This window comes from Protopterus annectens, chromosome 2.part2 (genome assembly GCF_019279795.1).
Source record: "Protopterus annectens isolate FY-2018-M chromosome 2.part2, PAN1.0, whole genome shotgun sequence".
Taxonomy (NCBI): Eukaryota; Metazoa; Chordata; order Ceratodontiformes; family Protopteridae; genus Protopterus; species Protopterus annectens.
In genome coordinates, this window is record NC_056730.1 from 582,958,239 (window position 1) to 582,980,791 (window position 22,553).

The 22,553-nt window shown below is 42.9% G+C and overlaps 1 protein-coding gene across 2 annotated transcripts in view; it reads left to right on the forward strand.

The window, feature by feature from the left end:
* The window catches only part of SFXN5 (sideroflexin 5), a 3,177,886-nt gene that overhangs the window by 660,062 nt on the left and 2,495,271 nt on the right, over positions 1-22,553 (forward strand). The gene's annotated exons all lie outside the window — the stretch shown is intronic.

Sequence of the window (22,553 nt, forward strand, 5' to 3'; positions counted from 1 at the left end):
TGGTTCGCCTTCCTCCGGCCTCACCTATTACAACCTCCATGGATCCTGGACACTCATCAGGACCTAGTCTCTCACCCCCAAGGGTTGACTCCCCCAAATCTGTCCACTGTCAAGCTGACAGCTTGGTTTCTCCACTTCCGTTAGTCGCCAGGCAGGAAACCCTCTCCTCACCTGTTCGCGATATTACTCTGGCCTCCCATAAGCCATCCACCAGAAAACTCTACAGAGATAAGTGGAAAAGGTTCACTCTTTGGTCTAAAGGACAGACGTTAGACCCCCTTCTCAGGTCCTGTATCTGTTATACTTCAATACCTTTCTGAGTTTTTTGAGAATGGAGCATTAGCTTCAACTATTCGAGTCCACTTGGCAGCTATCTCCAATTTTCATAATGGTCTAGAAGGCGTTCCACTTATCTCCACCCACATTTGCAAGACCTTTCTCAAAGGAGTTTTCCATAGCAGACCCCCAATCAGGTGGCCTGTTGAGACATGGAATCTCTCTCTGATATTACAGCCTCTCTCTTTACCCCCTTTTGAGCCTGCTGCAAAATGTGACCATAAATTTCTGTCATGGAAATCTCTATTTTTGATGGCGGTCACATCAGCTAGACGGATATCGGAATTACAAGCCTTATGCATCAAGAGTCCGTATTTAATCTTTCATAAAGACAGAGTATCTCTTTGTACTAATCCATCTTTTCTCCCCAAAGTGATTTCTGATTTCTCTGTCAACCAGTTCTATGAGCTCCCAGTGTTTTTCCCAAATTATTCCAATAAAGGAGAATAATGTCTACACTCATTGGATGTACATAGACAATTACGTTTTTACTTGGATAGGACTAAATCTTTCCGCAAGTTGGATTAACTTTTCATCTCCTTCTCTAGACCAAAAAGGGTATTTGCCATATTAAAAGTCACTTTATCAAAATGGCTCAGAGATTGTATTACTTTTTCTTACTCACAAGTGAATGAACCTAAACGTGTCAATATCAAAGCTTATTCAATGAGAGCCATAGCAACTTCTGTTGCTTTTCACTCCAGAGCTTCTATGGACGACATTTGCACAGCAGCCATTTGGGCTAAACCCCCCATACTTTCATCAAACATTACAAATTGCACATGGTCTCCAGGGGAAGAGCGGCCTTTGGTTCAATGGTACTCAAGAATGTTTTTCCATAAGCACCACCCAGGTTTTCAGGTAGCTTGGGATTCTGTCCCATCAGTGATGAATGGGAAGAAGATTAACAACATGAGATAAAGAAGTTATGTCTTACCATAACGTTCAATCTGTGTTGTTGATCTTCCATTCATCACATCCCACCCTCTGTCATCCACCAAAGGCTCCTGGTGGGTCTTATGGGTCCTTGTGGTATTTCTGGGTTTCTGCGCAGAAATGGCCTCTGCTTGTACTTCTATATGTTGCATGCAAATTCGATCTGAGAGAAGGACATTGTGGGTAGCAGCTTAGCTCGAGAGTTTTTGGTGTACTCGAGCTTGGTATTAGGCCGACTCGGTTCCGGGGGCTCGGAACCAAACCCATGAGTGATGAATGGAAGAAAATCAGCAACACAGATGGAACATTATGGTAAGACATAACTTCTTTTTTTTCCACTTTCTCTAACTGTTCAGTGTTTCTTATCAGTACTGCAGTGGTTGTATTTATTTGCTTATCAGTACTGCACTGTTTTATATTTATTTGTTTGTTTGACTGAGTTATTTACTTTTCTGTGTCTCCATTTTTATATTTGCTGATTTCTGGTTGAATTTTTGTTTTTCACCCACCATCCCACCGAACTGCTGTTGTGTTCTTATAGTTTGTGGCTTTTGCTGTTACCTGCCCCTACTGTAAATTTGATAAAGGACACTCCTCCCAGTCCCATCTCATTAGCTCATTCTACCTAATACAGAGATCATTTGGGAAGGTCATACCCCTTAGTTCCTTAACCTTGAATTTTCTTCTGTCCCTCCGCTCTCCTTTTCCACTTTACTAGCACACACAAAAAAAGCCACTTTATTCAGCTTCTTTTACTGTATTTGTGTTTCCTCCTCCTTCTCTATTACTTCATCTTGCTTTTTCTGCTACTTGCTGCGGCTTTTTCTCTAAAGTGTTCAATTGCATCTTTTCTGTTGCATTTGTTACTGCTTGTTTATAGCCTGTTTAAATTGTAAGTGTTGTTCTAAGCCTCTTAGTTTTGGTTTAAGCACTTGAGCTTTAGGCTTTCTCCTTAGCTCTCCCTGGCCTTTCTCTCTCAGATTCTGACAAATATAGATGGACAGCTTCCTACAGCTTCTCCTGTCAGTCTGGTTGATATGGGCATCCTAAGACATTGTAGCAACTGCCTTATGTACACAGACAACAACCTACTACTACAACCTAGGAACACAATTTGCGAGAGATGCAGTTACATTAGTAATCTAGAGTCCATGCTGTCTCCCTCACAAGCCAGTATATCTGGCACTGAGAAGGCTGTCAACACAATCATTACACCTCGAACACCACCCACACCTACACAACACACACATACATATGTGGAGGTCCTCAAAAAAACAAAGTAGACCTCCAAGGCAAAAACACACTCGATCTCCACAGTCCTCCACACCACATACCACGCAGGGTTCACACACCTGTGTGTCATAAACACTAAGGCTTAACCAGAAACCCAACATGTTAGTCATAGGAGACTCCATTGTGAGACACACAGATGTGCCTCTCACCAGACTGGATAAGGAGAAAGTCATGGTTAGTTGTCTGTCAGGGGCCAGAATCCACCATATCACACGCATACTCAAGTCTCTCAACAACAGGTACTGTTATAACTCTGTCATAGTCCATGTTGGTGTGAATGACTTGAGACATACCTCCCTGGACCATATGAAGAGACGTGATTAAACTCGCTGAATATGTGTCCCAGGCAGGTATGTCCCTAGCCTTGAGCAGCATTCTACCATCACCCAGAATGATGCCTCAGTAAAAATAGAAAATGATTGACTTTAACAATTGGCTTAGATTCTGGTGTCATTCCAGGGGGATCCAGTACCTGACAGCCTGGGAAGATATGATCGACAGAACATGATGCTTTGGCAGAGATGGCCTGCATCTTTCTCACTTGGGCTTCAGGCTTCTGGCAAAGGCACTTGCCTCCCCCATAGTGCCTTTTTTAGAAAAAGTGATGAGGTTAAAACTACCAAGATAAAATTTTCAACAAAACGCAAATTAAAGATCCTGCTGCTAAACCCTAGGAGTCTGAACATGAAACTGCACTCATTGCAAGCATTCTTAACCCTGGAAAATGCTGACATCTGCGCAGTAACAGAAACCTGGTTCAAAGCTGCAGAGAGCACCCCGGCTGTATCTGGTTACTCATCCTGTCATACATTCAGACCCCGAACTGGGGGTAGTAAAGCCAAAGGAGGTGGAGTTTCAATATAAAGACATAAACACCACCGGACTGGTCAAACAGTATGTCGAACAGGAGACGATGCAGGTGCAGTTAACCATCGACTACCGGCCCCCAATCTGACTCAAGATTCCCAATCTGCCTATCTAGATCTCTTCGAATCTATCAAGATGGGTGACTTTAACTACTCAAACATAGAATGGAAGAACTACTTATGCCAGAACGCACATGCCCAGAGATTCCTTGATTTTGTCAATGCAAATACTTTGGAACAGCTAGTTGATACCCCCGCAAGAGGTGATAATATCTTGGACGTGGTATTAACGAACATGAGTAACCGGTATTAACGAACATGAGTAACCACTGTATCCTCCCTACAGTATCATCCTCCCTTGTAAGAACCAACCATAAAGTGGTCATGTTCGAAGTCACCATCTCCCCCGACCCCCCTCTAGCTAGGGTCAGACAAAAAAACTTCTCCAAACCTGATTACAGCCTCTGGAGGGATGGTATAAACAGCTTCTATAGGAACTGGCACCAGTGTCCAAAGTTATACCAGATTACTATGCAAACATTTATATAGATGCATGAAATCAAGAATACCCGAAAGGACTAAATCATCCTCTGCAAGGAAGAATAAACATGTCTGGTGGACATCTGCAATAAATAAACTCTGTAACAAAAGAAAAAAATTGCTGTCCAAGACCAAGAAGAAGCAGGTGCCCAATTGGAAGCAATCTCAACCTTAGCCTAAACAAGCAAATAAGAGTACTAGTGAAATCCTCCAAAGCAAACTTTGAGCCCAAATTGGCCACATCTGCTAGAGACAGTCATAAGGCCTTCTTTACTTATGTCCATAATCTCAAAGGTGGCACCCAGATCTGTTCAGAACTGGTGGTCAAGGACACCACATATACAAATGTCGCAGATATAGCAAACTTGCTAGCTGACAGATTCAGTGAAAATTTCACCTCTCTGCCCCCCTTATCAGTAAATCAGGACATTCCCAGTACCTGCCCCCTTCCCCTGCTATCTAGGGATCAGGTCATCACTGCTCTTACAAAGGCATAAAATACAGCCTCCATGGGACCCGATAACATCCTAGGCTGCATCTTACATGAACTCAGGCAGGAACTTGCAGAACCATTAGGCACCCTATTCAACCAAAGCCCGAGTACCGGCTTTGTCCCAGCTGAGTGGAGGACAGCCACTGTCATCCCTTTACAGAAAGGTGGCGCATCCACCGATCTTGGAAATTATAGGCCCATCAGCCTAACTAGCCTGATCTGCAAGGCCATGGAACGGATTATCATGGACCTCATTAACAACGACACTGTCGACCTACAAACACTCGATCCTACACAGTTTAGGTTCATCAAGGGGAGGTCATTCATGTCTGTTAAATTTGGTCGATTTGTTTGAGACAGCCACCAAAGCCATGGATGAGGGGAAGACAGTGCACACCGCCTACATCACCTGGTAAAGGCCTTCGACATTATTCCCCACTTGGGCATAATAGATAAACTCTCTCAACTAGGCATCAATCCGTATGTTACCAGATGGGTAGCTAACTGGCTCACTGATAAACCCACCTTGTCAAAATAGGGGAAGCCACCTCGAACAGTAGACCTGTATCGAGTGGCATACCTCAGGATTCGGTCTTGGGGCCTTTGTTATTTGGAATATACTTTACTAAGGTGCAGGCCAAAATCAGTGGGCTATGGCTGACCATGTTTGCAGATGATTAAAAGCTGGGTGCTGTCATCAATTCCCTTAGTGATGTGGACATCTTCTAAGAAGGTCTCACCCAAACAAATGACTGGTGCCAGAAGCATGCCCTCAAGCTGAATACAAAAAAATGCATCATCATCCCCTTTGGGGAGAGTGACGTCCCCACAAATTATCACATTAATAACAACGTCCTAAGCACGCAGTCAGATGTGAGGGAATTGGGCACCCAGATTGATAGCAACCTGACTTTTGACCACCATGTTGCTTCCATTGTATGGAAAGCTTTCTACATGGCCCACCTTATAACTAACGGTATCTCATCCAGGGACAAGGAGATCATAACATCCCTGTATCTTCCCTTATAAGGACCATTATTGAGTACAGTGCCCCATTCGGCATGTACCTCGCAAAGCATATGCAGCAGCTGGAGAGACCACAGAGGTTACTCACCAGGAGAATCCAAGGCCTCAAAAATCTACCATACACAGATGGGCTAAAAGCCCTATCTCTCTACTCAGTTTCATACAGACACCTCCGAGGTGACCTCTGTCTGGCATACAAGGTGATCTCAGACCCCACCTTGATGGGACTGCTGCATATCTGTAAGTCAAGCTCCCCTCGAGTAACCCACATGCGTGGACTCAACGTGGTCTGTGACATCAACAGCACTTGTTGGTGGGACAGAATTGTGTTCCAGAGACTCCCCCATCTGTGGAATAGACTCCATCTCCACGTCAAGTAGTGTACCTCTTTAACCCTTTTTAAGTGAAACCTGGATAACTGGATGGGAAATAGGAAATACATACCTGGGATTTCACCTGTGTCCCTTCTGGACAGGAGTATCAGGTGCTGATTTGTCTATACATGGGCTAAACTCTTGGCTAGTCTTATAAGGGCCTCAGGGCCAATAGCCTAGTAACTTTCTATGATCCTTGTTCTATCCCTCATCGTGTAATTTATAATCTTGCAAACTGTTATAGTACTGGTATATAGCATTTATATGTTGATGCAGTTTTTAAGAGGCATATGCTAAGCTTACTGTCGACAAATAAAATATGAATAGTTTAATATCTTTCTGTCGTTAAAATGCATTAATTAGCATTTAGGCTGAAAATTCTTGTAGGCAAGCAGACACACCATTTTTATTATTTCCTTCTGCATGCCATTGTTACTAGCCTCTGTACCTATTCCAATATCCATATTATTTTATTAAGAATAGTAGTTGTTTCAGCTGGATACCTACTTTACAGATGTATGTGCTATTGCTGTTATTAGTAATTATTAATTCTGGAAACATAGAATTCAGTAGCAGGTAAAGGTCATCCAGTCTGTTCCTTTCCCTATTTGTTTTTTTTTAAACTTGTCCACAGATTGGTTGTATTGCTAAGGTTTACTTATTCTAGTTTGTTGTGTTCTTAAAGATTCCTTTTCTTTATACCCCCCTGCTACTATCATCAGTACGTCCTTGATTCAGACATGATATTTTACCAAACATCTGTGGTTTTCTCTCTAATTAGAATAAACTGATCGTACAGCCACCATTCCTTCTGCAGAAGTTGTAAACCATTCTTTCCAGAAGAACTGCCTGCTAACTGAGATTTTAGTGATTTTATACAACCATTTACCATTTCCAAAGCATGCTTTCACTATAATAAATGTGATACCATGAAACTTGCTAACAGTATGTCGAAACATTATGCCACTGATGTGCTTATAGAGGGTTTTAAATGTATGACTTTTGTGTTAAACATTTATGAACGATGGGCTCACATCTTCTTTACTTTATTTCTACTTCAGTTTAGTGGTCTGAAAGGGGAAGGGAGCAAGCACCCCTTGCAGGTTATAATGGGAATGGTCATACATTTAAAGCTTATTTTGCAATGGTTCTGTATGCTGCTTTTGTAAGACAACATACCCATCCTAGCATACAGTCCTGCATGGCTTATGGGTAGGACCTTCCCTACATGGATGACTGTGCACTGGCAATTGTACACCATCTGTGGCAAGCTGAGAACCATAGAGAATGTAAAGTATGACCGCCTTGTTTTTCGCTTAATGAATTCAAAGTGACAGGCAGCATATATAAAGTTCTTTCAGCAGCTAATTAGTGTTGCAGAGAAGTTGAGGGGGAGGCACTGCTCCCTGGATTTGGTTTAGTGGATTTAGAGTGGGAAGCTTATAATGCTAAGGCCACAACAGAAAACTGATACTGGTATTCTTTTTGCCCTATTTGCCTGCCAGCCATCAATCCTTTCGCAACTGAACTTAGCCTATTTCTTTCCCTTTAGTACATGGGTGGGAACCATCTGATGGAACTGTCATCCATGCATCCATTGGGGTTGATTTTGCCCTTGCCCATGTCCTGGCAGTGATGTTTTGTTTTTCTTTTATGACCCAATCCACCCTTTGGGTGGAAATGTGCTATCCTTGCCATTACAGAGTCCAGTGTGTTCTTGGCTTATTGAGCTAAATGAATGCTCTAGGACCTCACCCCACCTCTAAATGATAAATACCCTTGTAAAAAGCTTAATACTGAAATTATCACAAATCAAATGCTTTGAATGTAATAATTCATAGAGTGACCATTGCATCATGACCAGTTAACAGTTTGGCATTACTTAAAGAACAGCACAACATAATCCCTTCAGATCACGAGAAAACTTGTATTATTATGTTTATACTCTGCCTCTAACTTTTCTAAGAAATATTGCTAAAAACCCTGAGAATATTTTTGTTTTTTATAAACTTTTTAAATACAAAAAAAAAAATTATAAAGGAGCTTAAATTACATTTGGTATATGGCCTGAAAGTGCTGAGCAACATTATTTATAAAACAGACTGTCAATTAGTATATTTTGCCATTAAATATTGATGTTAAGTTGTCAATCTTGCCTTCATTCTTGCTGGATGGGTTCGGAGCCGATCCTCGGCTCCGACTCGGCCACTTACTAAAGCTCGAGAGCTAATTTTACCGGCTCGAGGCAACCCTATATCCCATGATGCTAGGTGATAACTACCCAGATCCCGTTTGCCGCTTTCGCTTGCGAGGTGCGTTTTTAACGGCTCTTGGTAAGTTTTCAAATTTCAGACTTTTAGTCACCCTTTTTTGTCTTAGTTCCACTCCTTTTATTATTTTAACTTGTAATGGTTAATTTTAAACCCTATTCCCCGTTAGTACCTTGTATTTCCCTTATCCCAGTTATAAATCCCTTCCCTTAGGTTAGGCCTTAAGCCTGCCCCTTTCCTATTTCTTGTCAGTGATTCTGTGGAGTGTTTGGGTGTGTTAGTATCCCTGTTTTTTATTATTTATATTTGGATTAGGTGTTTGTGTGTGTGTGTGTGTTTTTTACTCTGGTGCTCCCTCGACACTGTTATGTCGAAGGACACAAAGGTCTCAGGCTTCAAGAAGTGTGACTCATGCTGTCAGAAAATGTCTCTGACAGACGGTCACACTTCTTGTGTTTACTGCCTGGGACCCCTGCACCTGCAGGACTCTTGTTCTGTGTGCCACGCATTCAGCCCAAGAGTCCTGCAGGAGCGCAGGAACAAATTAATATTGAGGGGCTTGTTAAAGCCCGAGAGCTCCCCGACTAAGTCTGCGCCGGGGAAGCCCTCGAAGCCAGCAAAGCCATCGGCTCCGAGTCCCAAGCCGTTGGCTGCTGGCTCACCTTCTGTGACAAGATCAGCTATGGCCGGAGACGATCCTTCTGTGTCACAGCTTCCAGTATCGGCTCCACTTGGTGCCGATACCGCTGAATCTTTGCATTCATGGTCGGCTCCGGCTGGAGCCCATGTATCCTCGGCTCCTTCGGCTCCACCCACCTCCAGAAAGAGGTCAAGATCCCCATCATTGGAGTCTATCCATTCGGCTCCGAGATCACCCCTGCTCTCGGAGCGAAGCCATCGGAGCCGATCTTCTCGGTCATCCAGGCTTTCTGACCATGACCTTGAGAGAGTGGTGAGTAGGCTATTAAAGTCACAGGCATTGGCCTAAATGCTCCATAGCCCATCTCATCAGATGGTAGCTATTACACATCCACCTATTATTCCTCCTTCGACTCTCCTCCAGAGTTCGGAGCCATGACTGTTGTGGCATCGGAGCCGATACCTCCCCCTTCGGCTCCGTCTTCCTCTGCTCCGATCTCCTCTTTGATGCCTTCATTGGAGGGATCCGGGCGTCTGGTCTCTCTCGCCGGCTCCGAGGGGGCGAGTGGCATTGGACCCTTGTCCGACCTCGTTCTCCCTCTCAGAGCATCGGCGCTGGTGAGCTCGGCCCCGACATCGGCCTCGGAGCCGTCCCTGTCGGTGCGGCCTGGGGTTCCTATCTCTTCGGAGCGGGAGCCCTCTGGCCTCTCTGATGGGGGGAGCCTTTGAGGTGATGAGGAGTGTACTAGCCCCAGGGCATAGTCAACGGTCAGTTCCATCAGCTCCTCCCACTACAGTGCCTGCTGACGTCTCTTCCCACTCTCTTGCTCCCGGGCCCAGAGATCCAATGCCTCAGGTTTCCCCACTGGGAATATCTTCCTCTTCCGAGGCTTCTCCTGACCCGTAAGGTGAGCCTACACATAAGAGGACATGTAAGAGGAAACATCTAGACTCCCCCGAGTCTATTACATCCGATACCGACTTGGATGAGTCGGAGGGATCCTCAAGGTCCCCCTCTGAGGATGTCTCTTTCTCAGACATCGTTGAAATCCTTAAGCAGAGGGGGAACTGGCCTTCCCTTAATCCTTCCGAGGACGAGTCGGTTTACCTGGAGGCTTTTGGTTCTCGACCCTCCACCTCCTGGGTGTCTCCACCTTTCGACCCCCTTATGGATGTGGTGGCTCGGAAGGCATGGACGGCCCCGGATTCGGTGGAACCCACTCCTCGGAGGCCTTCTAAATTCATTACGGCCCCACCTGATAGGCAATTTTTGACAAAAGGTGTCCCGGTTGATGCCATGGTGGTGGCTGCAGCCACCAAGAAGGAACTAGCCGATCCTTCAGTACCTATCCATCCTCCTAACAAGGATTCTAGGACTATGGATAGGTACGGTAAGCGGATGTTTTCTTCAGCGACCTTTGCCATGCGGTCGCTGAATTAATTGTGTCACTTCACCCGCCTTCAGAGAGATGTTCTCAAAGAGTTGGGAGAAGTTTTACAGGATCCGTCAGCTGCTGGGTCCCAGGATAAAATTAACTCACAGCTAGGAACCCTAAACTCTATTGTTAACTCCTCCATGTGGCTCATTTGATATGCAGCCGATGGAGCGAGTAGGGCCGCAGGCACAGGAGTGGCATTAAGGCGTCATGCCTGGATGCGGTTTTGTAATTTTGCAGACCCCTTCAAGGCGTCCTTCACAAATTCTCCTTTTGATGGTTCGACCTTGTTCAGACCTCAAGTGAAAGACACCTTGACCAGATGCGAACAAGATGGCAAGACTCTTTCTGCCGTAGGAGTCAGTTTCTCCACCCCTTCAAGACCATACCCCAAGGGTCAGAAGGGTGGGAAAATGTGGTTCCACAAATCTCAAGGAGTCACGCCTGATGCACGAGGTCAGTTTACCCCCAGAGGCAGAGGAGATAACAACAACAGACGCCGCCCTAGGGGCAGAGGGGGTCCGCAGAATCAGGGTAGCAGGGAGCCTCTCTCTGACAAACCCTTCCAGCATCCCTGAGATGTTGCCCGATTGTCCACCTTCGGAGGCAGTTGGGGGAAGATTGTCACTGTACCCAAAAGCCTGGCTTTCCCTTACTCAAGACAAATGGGTACAGTCGATCATATCCGAGGGTTACAAGATTCCCTTTATCCAAACCCCAATTCAGCAAAAGGGAACCCTTCCAGACGTTCCACCCGGTCTAAGGGAACTAGCAGTACCAGAGATATCAAAACTGCTAGCAAAAAGAGCCATCCAGCCAGTCCCAGCAGACCAACTAGGATCCGGAATCTACTCAAGGTTCTTTTTGGTACCAAAAAAGACAGGGGACTGGAGACCAATATTAGATCTCAGCAAACTAAACAAGTTTGTAAAGAGAACAAGATTCCGGATGGTCATGCTACAGTCCATGCTACCCTTTCTGGGCAAGGACAATTGGATGTGCTCCGTGGACCTTCAGGATGCGTACTATCACATCAAAATTCACAGGCGCTCCAGAAAGTTTCTCCGCTTTCGGCTGGGGGCCATTCACTACCACTTCAGAGCCCTGCCCTTTGGTCTCACTACAGCCCCCAGAGTGTTCACCAAATGTATGGCAGCGGTTACGGCTCACCTGAGACGTCAAGGATTCCAGGTGTTTCCATATCTAGATGACAGGCTCCTCACTGCCACCACCAGGCATCAACTTCTCCAAGCCAGAGATTACACCATTCACATTTGCAGAGGGCTAGGAATCTCTATAAATTTCGAAAAATCTGCCTTGTCGCCTTGTCAATCTATTACCTTTATAGGCACCAATTTGGACACCATACAACTTTCAGCAAAGTTAACAGATCATAGGGTCTTAGATATTCAAAACCACATCCATGTTCTTCTTCAGAGCGACAAAATTCAGGCCAGGTATGTCCTGAAAGTATTGGGTCTTATGGCGGCCGCTATAACACTTCTTCCCCTTGCCCGCTTTTACATGCGTCTCCTACAGTGGATGCTTTTCACCCAATGGTCTTTTCAACGACTCCCTATGCATCACAAGATCATGATAACTCCAGCTTGCAAAAGGCACCTGTCCTGGTGGATATTGTCCCCTCAAGTCCATCAAGGCAGACCCTTTGTTCCTCCCTCCCCAGTCACCACGGTTACATCGGACGCCTCCCTGATTGGGTGGGGGGCATTTTCAGGGCAGGATGGTCCATGGCACTTGGCAACCTTTCGAATGCCACCTGCATATAAATGTCCTGGAGATGAGAGCAGTGCTTTTAACATTGCAAGCCCTCCACGACTCTCTTCCCCTGGGGACTGTTGCAATCCAAACGGACAATATGTCCGTAGTGTGGTATATCAACAAGCAGGGTGGAACCAAGTCCTATCCACTGTGTCGAGAGGCACTCAGACTTTGGCAGTGGGCAATCTCTTCTCAGCGGTTTCTGATAGCAACGCATATCCCCGGGAAGTCCAACATCATAGTGGACAGGTTGAGCAGAGCTATTCTCATGCCTCACGAGTGGTCTTTCAAACAATCTGTGATGAAAGAGATTTTTCAGAAGTGGGGCCTTCCTTGCTGTGATCTTTTTGCTACGCCTCAAAATAGCAAATGCCCCGACTTCTTCACCCTCTTCCCCCTTCCAGGCCATCCCCCCCGAGACACTCTAGTCCAAGATTGGCCCTGGGGACTTCTCTATGCCTTTCCACCTTTTCCTCTAATACCACAAGTAATTCAGAAAGCAACCGCCTTGAGAGCCAAGATGATTCTCATTGCCCCTTATTGGCCTCGACAGATATGGTTTCCATTCCTGCATTGTTATCTTTTGGTACAGCCTTGGCATCTGGACCCCGTTCCAGATCTTCTGACCCACCAGTTGGGCAGCTGCACCAATCCATACCTTCTCTCAACCTCACTGCTTGGTTGCTCCACTTCTGTCCCTAGCCAGGCTTCCTATGATTTCTAATCCCGTCCGGGATAGCATAGTAGCTTCCCTTAAATCTTCCACCAGAAGGATTTACACTAGTAAATGGCAACGTTTCTCCATCTGGGCAAAAGCTAGAAATATAGATCCCTTTACTGCTCCGATTCATTCGGTCTTGGACTTCCTAGCTGAAATTTTTCACTCAGGATCTTCTTCCTCCACAGTAAAAGTTCAGTTGGCAGCCATTTCAAATTTTCATATAGGCTTGTTGGACCGCAACATCATGTCCCATAAGCTTTGCAAGGCATTCCTTAGAGGTGTATTTTTACTTAAGCCTCCGATCAAAGACCCTCCACCACAGTGGGATCTAAATTTAGTCTTAGCATCCTTGATTCTTCCCCCCTTTGAACCTGCGGCTTCCTGTTCATTGAAATTTCTTTCCTGGAAGACACTCTTCCTAGTCGCCATTACTTCTGCTAGGAGAGTATCTGAGTTTCATGCCCTCTGCATTCGTCCTCCCTACTTAATCTTCCACAAAGACAGAGTTTCTCTAAGGACTAATCCGTCTTTCTTACCCAAGGTGGCGTGGCAGACAAACTTAAATCAATCTATTGATCTCCCAGTTTTTTTCCCAAATTATACTAATAGAGCGGAGCAAAAACTACATTATCTGGATGTTCATCGCCAGCTCCGATATTATTTGGACAGAACCAAACAAATCAGGAAATCTGATCAACTGTTTTTATCGTATGCAGAGAACAGGAAAGGCCTTCCGGTATCTAAGGTAACCCTATCTAGGTGGCTGTCTTCTGTGATTACATGTATTTATCAACTCAGAGGTAGAGAGTTGACTTCTAGGCCAAATGCCCATTCAACTAGAGCACTAGCTACATCTACAGCTTTTCAAGCTAGACTACCAATAGACACTATTTGTGCAGCAGCCACATGGGCCTCTCCTCATAGCTTTGTTTCGCATTACAAATTGGACTTGGCCTCCAGAAACAGGGCGAATTTTGGTTCCACCGTTCTCAAGAGTCTGTTCCATTGAGCCACCCAGGATGAAGGTGCTGGGGACGCGGTCCCATCCAGCAAGAATGAAGGCGAGATTGACAACTTAACATTGAGAAGTTATGTACCTACCATAACGTTCCATGTTAGTTGTCTTCTCTCGCCTTCTTTCTTGCGTCCCGCCCACCATCCCCCTAGCCTGGACAGACCGAGAAGATTGTTCCTCTTCCTTGAAGAGTCCTGATCTAGCATTTCCAGCCAAATAGCTTGTCCTAGTGTCACTAGATTAGATTGGTTTCTTTGGCGGGATTATTCCCTTTTTCCTCCTCCTGTCCAGTTGGAGGACTATATTGCATAATTTTTCTTTAGCTACCAAATGAGATCTGGGTAGTTATCGCCTAGCATCATGGGATATAGGGTTGCCTCGAGCCAGTAAAATTAGCGAGCTTTAGTAAGTGGCCGAGTCGGAGCCGAGGATCGGCTCCGAACCCATCCAGCAAGAAAGAAGGCGAGAGAAGACAACTAACATGGAACGTTATGGTAGGTACATAACTTCTCATTTTATTTCTTCTAGATTGATGGATATCATCAAACAGTATTTGCAGATTTTGTTTGCAGCCCCATCTTTTCACAAATACTTCTTCTGTGGCCATCTGTATCTTATCTTATAGTGTGCATGACAAAACATAACTTGCAAATTTAGTTTTTGTTGTTAAGACAATTCATTTAGTACCAGAGGAGTAATCCTGCTTCCCTTCAGTGTTTAACACAGAATGTTTTCTCCTTCAACACAAGGGTGGATAAAAACAGAATGTAACTTGCTTTTCTCAGCTTTAAACAGGCAGTTCGGCAAGAAGGGTACAGCTCCATCCTAAGTATTATGTCTTTTTAAACAAGAACGAAAGAAGAATCTTGTTTTGCAGACTTTAAAAACAGCGCAGACAGAACAAATGCTCATATTTTTTTGCCCCTTTGCCTGCCAGCCATCAAGCTTTTCCCAAGTGGACATAACCTATTTGTTCCCTTCTAGTACACGGGTTAGAACCATCTGATGGAACTGTCATCCACACATCAGTTGGGGGTTGATTTTGCCCTTGACCATGTCCAGGCAGTGAGGGAATTTTTCTTTTAATACCCAATCTGTTTTTTGATAGTACCCGAGTAGGTTATTGCGTCGTGGGAACCGTTTTGCCCTCATCCATTGCTTTGGTGACCTTCTCAAAGAAGTCCACCAGGTTGAGTAGGCATGACCTGCCCTTGACAAAACCAAACTGGGCTGGTATTGTGAACCAATACCCCACCCTCTCCGTCTTCAAGTGAAGAGCAAAAAAAAAAAAAAAGACTTCATTTTAATAAGCCTATCCATAAATTGTAAGTGATCTGCTTATTACAGTTAGATCTCCTCCCCTCCACTTTGTAGATCAGAGCATGTGTATGTACCTTTAAGAAGCATTTCCAGATGTAGCACGTGTTTATAAATACTGAACACGTGCAGGCAGCAGTGCCATTTTGAGAGAACAGCCCAGAGTGTTAACATGTATAAGTATGGTAGTCAGTCTGTTTATAAGTTTATTTAAGTTTGTTACAAAGTCTCATTTCTGATGTGTTTGTGTGTAATGAAGCTGATTAAACAGAACCCATAAATGTTTGTCTGTTTTATCCTGACCAGATGAGCGACACACTCCCCTTAAAACAAAAAAAAAAAAAGAAATTTTTTACTGGCATACTAACCAGGTAGACAGATGCATGACACCCCCCTCCCCTGCCCCAGCCATTCAGGTCCTGTTTCTGTGCCCTGACCCCAACCCTCCCACAACACAATTTCTTTTAAACTTTAGCGAACTGTTTGCTACAAATGTAGCAGACAGTTGGTACAGTTTATACCCTGTCTGCGTGGAACACTGCAGTACTTATGCTTTAGTTAAAAAGAAAATCTTTTTAAAATGTAGCAAACTGCTGCAGTTTATACCCTGCCTGCATGGAGTGCTACAGCACTCAGGTTTTAGTTAAAAAAAGATTTTTGTTTTACTTTTAAACTGTAGTAGTTGCTACAATTTAGACCACACAGTGCTACAGAGCTGAGGTTTGACAGCAAAAAGAAATATTGGGATCAGTTAGTCATGACCCCCAACACTTTGCATCCCAGGCAGTTGTCCCCCTCACCCCGCCCTAGCTACGCTACTGGGTTCACTGTGTGGAAGTTTCTTGTGTCATTATTGATCATTTCCATGATAATACTTTCCATGGCTTTGCATATGAGACTCGACTTATAGGTCTGTAAATGATTCCGCTTTGTGCAGAGATTTGACTTTTGCTGTTTTCCATTAGTTAGGCACAAAGCCTGTTTGGAGGCTATGGTTAAATAGCAATTCCAGATACTTTTTTGTTAAGGATCATCAGGATTGTTGTATGGTATATGGCCTACTATTTCCCTGTGACAAATATTATGTAGGTCAAACTAGCCATATAGTCAGAACCTACTTAGAAGAATACATCAGAGACATCTGAAATGGCTGTGCCAAAAAGTCAAGTAGTCCAACATTTTAAGAAGGTTCACATATTCTATTATAGCCTTTTCATGTTTTTTATAATGTAGCATTGTTCTAACTTGGAATCTGTTTGATTTGTCTCAACTGTTATAAGAAAAAAACGCCTGCTTTGTATTTGTCTATGGCACCTCACAGTCAAGCAGCCCCAATAATGAATTGAATGTGAAGTTTTTACTGTGAATTCATTTGTTTATTTATGTTTATAGTTGACATTATTTATTCATTTATTTGAGAACATTTATATCTTTATAGAATTTTGAATAGTTGAAGGAATTATGAATGTGTATGTATGTATCTGTATGTATTTATATATATATATATATATATATATATATATAGAGAGAGAGAGAGAGAGAGAGAGGGAGATGGCTTTGTTGTTTGTAGGAATTATTTAACATTATTTTTCTGTTTTTATACCTTCAGGCTGTTACTTTTCTATTGCTTGAAGTGGGTTTGTTGCTTGCACATAAGAAATCTTTCTTTTGACAACCTTTTAATCCAGAAGGCTTTTTTGCTGAGACATGAATTGCTTATATTTATATGAATATTAATAAGGTGGACTTTTCATTTAAATGGGTTTCTATGGTGTGAGTTGAAGTAGTCATTCTTTTTATTGGAAGTCTACTGGTGGACCTGTGTGCAGAACAGAAGAGCAGTCCTACTCTGTGGGGTTTTAAACAGCATCCAAATGAAATCTGAAGTTTCGCTTGCTTAGCATCTGTTTAAAAGAAAACACTCATGTAGCTCCTTGCAGCCATCTTAAGTGATCCTGGACATAGTCCTTCAGAAAACACCAATGCTGTCCCCAAATTCTGGCCTAGCTTTTTGAAAAGAGAAATACAGCTCATTTCTACAAACATTTTGTGTTCACACAGTTCACCTTCTATTTCCAAAGTCCACACTGAACTATTCCACATGCACATAGCTTCATTCTAAACTTTATGCAAAAATATGTGGAGCACTTGGAATTTGAAATTTGGGCTAACAAACTTGTCTCAACTTCTCAGGACAGTTTCCTGGCACTTGCATCTCTTCAAAGATATCTTAGTGCGTTATGAACTACAGTTACAGCTGGGTGAGGTGGGCAGTTGCAGTCAGCTGTTCTTGTCAGTGAATGGGACCATTTTAATTATTTTCTAGGATTAAGGGTCCAGAATACATTATACTGTTTTGCTGGGTAGATTTTTTTATCCTTGGTGTCTCATTGCCAGATAGTATCACTTTACTGTTTGACAAGTCTGTTCTACCCTCATTACCTAGTAATGTTATGTCTTACCTACCAAATTTATAAATAATTTAAATAACTTGGAAGTTAACTGGCATTCTGTAAGCAAGAGGGTGTGACACTTTATGTGGAAGACATTTTAAATAGTTTGCTATAACTCATCACATAGTCTATGGTTTGTTTACATAGATCTTGAATTGTGCAATGGAAGCAGACACAGAAGAATGGGTATTGCTTTGATATTTCTGATTCTGGGCTCATGCCATGCTGTAGAAAGTTGTTGCAGTATGGCAGTGATGCACTGAGATTAGAACAGTGCTGGTGTTGTCTATAAATAGCTTACTAGTTATCACTGGTCTTGTAAAGTATGTTAGTGGTGTTGCACAATATAACGTGTAGTCTGTCTGCCATCCATTAGATGTACCCTGTGATATTGGCCAGTGTATGTTTTCACCTGTAGGTGTTCCACTGAGGCCCCTATATGTATTAGTTGCATATGCTTGCATGACTATGCATGCCATTATACAGACCTATGTCACATTTGTTGGAATGTACACCATTATCATCTTTCACACACACATATGCCTTAATTGATATCATTTTCCTGCAATCAGGTACACTGCAAAAGATCAACCTTTGTGAAGAAAAAAAAACAAACTTTACTATGTGAAGAGTTAGGTACTCCATTATATTTTGTATGAAAATTGAACCATATTCTTGGGATTTGCAAGATGTTCATAATTCCCACTGTTGTAGTATCCTTTAGGCTGTATGGGTTGTTTCCCTGCCTAAGAAACATCAACCTGACAATTCTCGAAGCTCTGGGTGCCCCCACGTGCAATTTCACTCTGACTGCTGATTGGCTAGTCTCACGGAGGGAAATAAGCAGCCAGAGTGAAGATTTATTCAGTACTTTCTTACTACCTTAAGGAGAAGCATGTATGGGACTTCACAGGAGCAGCAAGAGCTTCACTTCTGGCAAATAAGCCACCTTTGGAGAACCTCTCCACACAGACGTTGCTGTTTTAAGAAAACATTATTTAATTTTATTTTCTTTCTGAAGTTGGTATTTCTTCTTAAAACCAGTATTTTTTTAAGTATTGAAAGTTTCCTGTCAGGGATCGTTATTTTTAAATATTTGTGTTTAACTCATTGAGGGCTATTTTTGGAGACAAATGTACTGCTTGTGTAAACTTTTGTTTTGTGATTAAAATTTTTACTTTGGGATGGTCAGTGATGTGTTCATCACCGTAGTGCTTATGTTCAATTTGTGATAACCTACCTGGCATTTTGATTTTTCTGTCAGTGTATTTAGGATATTAAATGGAGTGCTGACAAGGAATTTGAATATTGCTTGTACCTTTACTTTGTGAAGTGGCTGGAATAAGAAGAGTGAGTGTAGGTGTGCTGATTGTGTATATGGGGTGATATCTTCCCTTTTAACTGACTTGCTCCCGCAACACTTACCACTGCTGGCATTTCCTCATCGGCTACAGTATGAATACTTATTCCAGTCCTGCTGGTTCCACTCCCACTGTTCCTAGAAAGAAAAAAAAAAAAAAACACTTACCAAAGAGCTGTTGCCATCGTTGTGGCCTCACTCTTTGCCTTGGGTGATAGTGGGTGAACATGAAGTGGCCATTGGGTGTTCCTTAGACCACTCGTGTACCTCTCCGGCTTCCTCTAGTGTAGACCTTTCAGACAGGGAAAACAGATGCATTCCCATTCCTGTGAGTGGGAGTGTTCCTTTATGCTTTTCCACCCTTTCCACTGATATCCAGGGTAATTCTGAAGATTCAGAAGTACTCCCCAAAATACATTGTGGTGACTGCCTTTTGGCCTGGCAACATTGGTTGTCTCTTTTTATGGACTTGACCAAGGCCACTTATTACAAGCTTCTTCACAGTCTGGATCTACCTACACAAGACAGGAAGAGTTTGATACACCATTGTTAATCAACTTCAGATGACTGCCTGGATGATGCTGCTAGAAAGTTACATATTGGTAAGTGGAAGCAGTTTTCTAGTTGGAACTTACTCAGTAGCCATGGTCTGATTAGGGATGTTATACCACTGGTGCCCAAAAATTTGTGTGAGGTACTTTCCTGTGTTCTCACTTATTCCTCTATAAAGGTTTATCTTGTGGTCATTTCAGCATGTCTGCCCATGGATCTTTCTCTTTCTTCTTTTTTTTTGGTGTATCAATTTCAACCTCCTCATTAACAGGTGGCTCCTCCCTGGGATCTCAACTTTGTTGTGCAAAAGTTGACTATGTCACCTTTTGAACATATTCATCAGGTTGATTTAAGGTTCTTGACATGGAAAAGCTATATTTATCATTGCTCTGACTTCTGCAAGTAGAGTATCGGAGTTGTAGGCTCTCATGGTGAGCGAACCTTACCTCATATTCCAGAGAGATAGATTCACATTAAAAACAAACCCCTCTTTTACACCCAGAGTGGTTTCAGAGTTTACTTTCAATCAAGTCATTAAGCTCCCAGTTTTCTACCCAGAACCTAAAAAATAGGGAGAAAGGATCCTGCATTTTCTGGATGTGCATAGGCAGCTCGGATACCAAGTCCTTTAGGAAGGCTTATCAGCTATTTATTTCTTATCAAAGGACAAAAAGAAATAGGACATTCTGTGTCTAAACAAACAGTTTCCTGGTGATTGTCCTCGTCTACTGCTTTTTGTAATTCCCACCATGGCAAAACCATTCCAGGCAATATCAAGGCACATTCTACTAGAGCCTTTTCCTCTTTGATGGTGTACTGGAAAGGGGTGGACTCTAGGAACATTCTATAGGCAGCTACATAGTCTTCCGTACATACTTTACAAAGCATTACAAACCATATTCCTTTTCTACATCTGTGGCTAGCTTTGCTAGGACCATCCTTCAGGAGCTGCTGGATTGTTTCCTTCCTACTCTCAGGTTGGAAAGGCTTTGGTAATCTGCGCATATAGCCTAAAGGCTACTGCAGCAATAGGAATGATGAACGTAGTACAGTTATATAATTTGCACTTGCCCATAACAGTAGATGTACTGCTGTAGTAGCCACACCCACCCTCCATCTCTGTATTCTTGTATATAGTTGTAGAAGGGATATAAAGTAGGGTTCTTTGTGTTTCTACTTTATATGTTTCTTTCTTATTACGTTTTATTTGGTTCAAGATTATTAGCTTTATGTTTCTCTTTATGGGCAAGAAACGTTTGAAGAAATCTTCACTCTGACTGCTGATTTTCCTCCTTGGGACTAGCCAATCAGCAGTCAGACTAAAAGTCTGGAGGTAGCCGCGGAGGTAGCCAGTGCTTTGTGAAGCAGGATGGCCATTGTTTCCTGAGCAGGGAAACAGCCCATATAACCTAAGGGCTACTGCACTGTAGCAGTGAGGAATTTGAACATCTACTTTTTTGGTAATGCACAATGTACAGAACTATACTTTATCTAGCATACAATACAAGTTAGAAGCGGGTCATTACAGATGAGTTGAAGCTATGAGGGATTGTGATTAACGTGGTTAAATGCTGGTGGCACATAGTTGGCAAACAGCAGGTCTTGAAAGAAAGTTATTTACCATGGGGTATGGTGCTTCTCAGTTTGCACCTTAAAAGAAGTAAAGCTACCCTTACGGAATTCCTGACTGGTTGAAAACATGTAGAACTTCATTAGTATGCATATGCAGTAAGATAAACCTGCATTATGTATGCAGCAGTTGTGCCAACATTTTATAGAATGAAAGACAAGTTAAGTGGCTTTCTTAAGGGCATCAGTATAGTTGCACCTTTAGCACAAGTGTATTTTATGGCATGAGGTGCATGGGAACTATAGAGTCCTTGTGCTACATTCTGCAAAGCATGCTTTTCTGCATTTTCCTGATACCTGTTCATTCAATAGTGCAACATGTAAGTGAGACTGAGGACCCCCCAGGAAAAGAAACCATGTCTGCTTCAGTTGTTTTCCCCTTGCTTGCTATCTTAAAATCAACTTGATATTCAGCAATGTTCAATCTCAGCCTGCTTAGGTTTTGTACCAAGCGAACGGAGAACAGCTACAGTCATTCCCATGTATAAGGACCCACAGACCTTGGCTTTTGCAGATTTTAAGTCTGACAAGCCTCATATGCAAAGGTGTGGAAAACTTTTGGAAGTAATCAATCAGTACATAGGGAATCTCCAAATACTGGACGCATTCGAGTTTCAAGGGCAAGTCATGCATAGTCAACCTGGTGGATTTTTTTGAAAAAGTCACCAAAGTGATGGATGAAGGCAAAACAGTACACGCAATGTGACTTGACATGGCCAAAGCTTTTGATATAATTCCTCAATCAGATATAGCAGAAAAGCTAAATATACTGGCAATAAACCCCACTGGATTGCCACCTGACTCATAGATGTCTAATCAAAATAGGGGAAGTTACTTCCATAAGAGACCACTCACCAGTGGAGTGTTTTGTGCTGGGACCTCTCCTGTTTGGCATCAACTTTTCTGAGGTAAATGATAAGACCAAAAGGCTCTGACTGACTAAGTTTGTAGATGACAACAATCAAGGAGCAGTCATCAAATCCCCAAATGACTTGGCCATCCTGCAAGAAGGTTTGTCTCAAATAAATAACTGGTGGGAAAATCATGTCCTGCAATGGCAGCTAGCCTAGTACTTACCTGTGAAAAGACGTGGCAACCTGCCATGCTAACTACTGAGCAGGGACTCATTAGTGTAACAGAGTATGTTACATACTGTGTTTTTATTAATTCAGTGCTTGGCAAGAGAAGCAGTGAACTGTTAGTGTTATGCTTAACTTTAATTGACAACACAGATCTTCTGTCATAGAAATATTGTTTTAACATTAATTAGTAATTTTGTAATGGTTTAAAGCCATATTGGCCCAGGTTATACGTGAAAAGGGTCCGTGGACCTGTGCACTTACCCATTTAACATATGACAAAAACAGTAGAATCTATAACATGTGCCCTGTGCCACAAACTTGATTACCACAAAGATTAGTTGCCTAGTCTTGAAGATGCCACTATTTAAAATGTTTTCCCCATACAGTTTCATGCCCTGTTGCATCTAGAAACCCATAAATCTTTTAGGTTACTTTA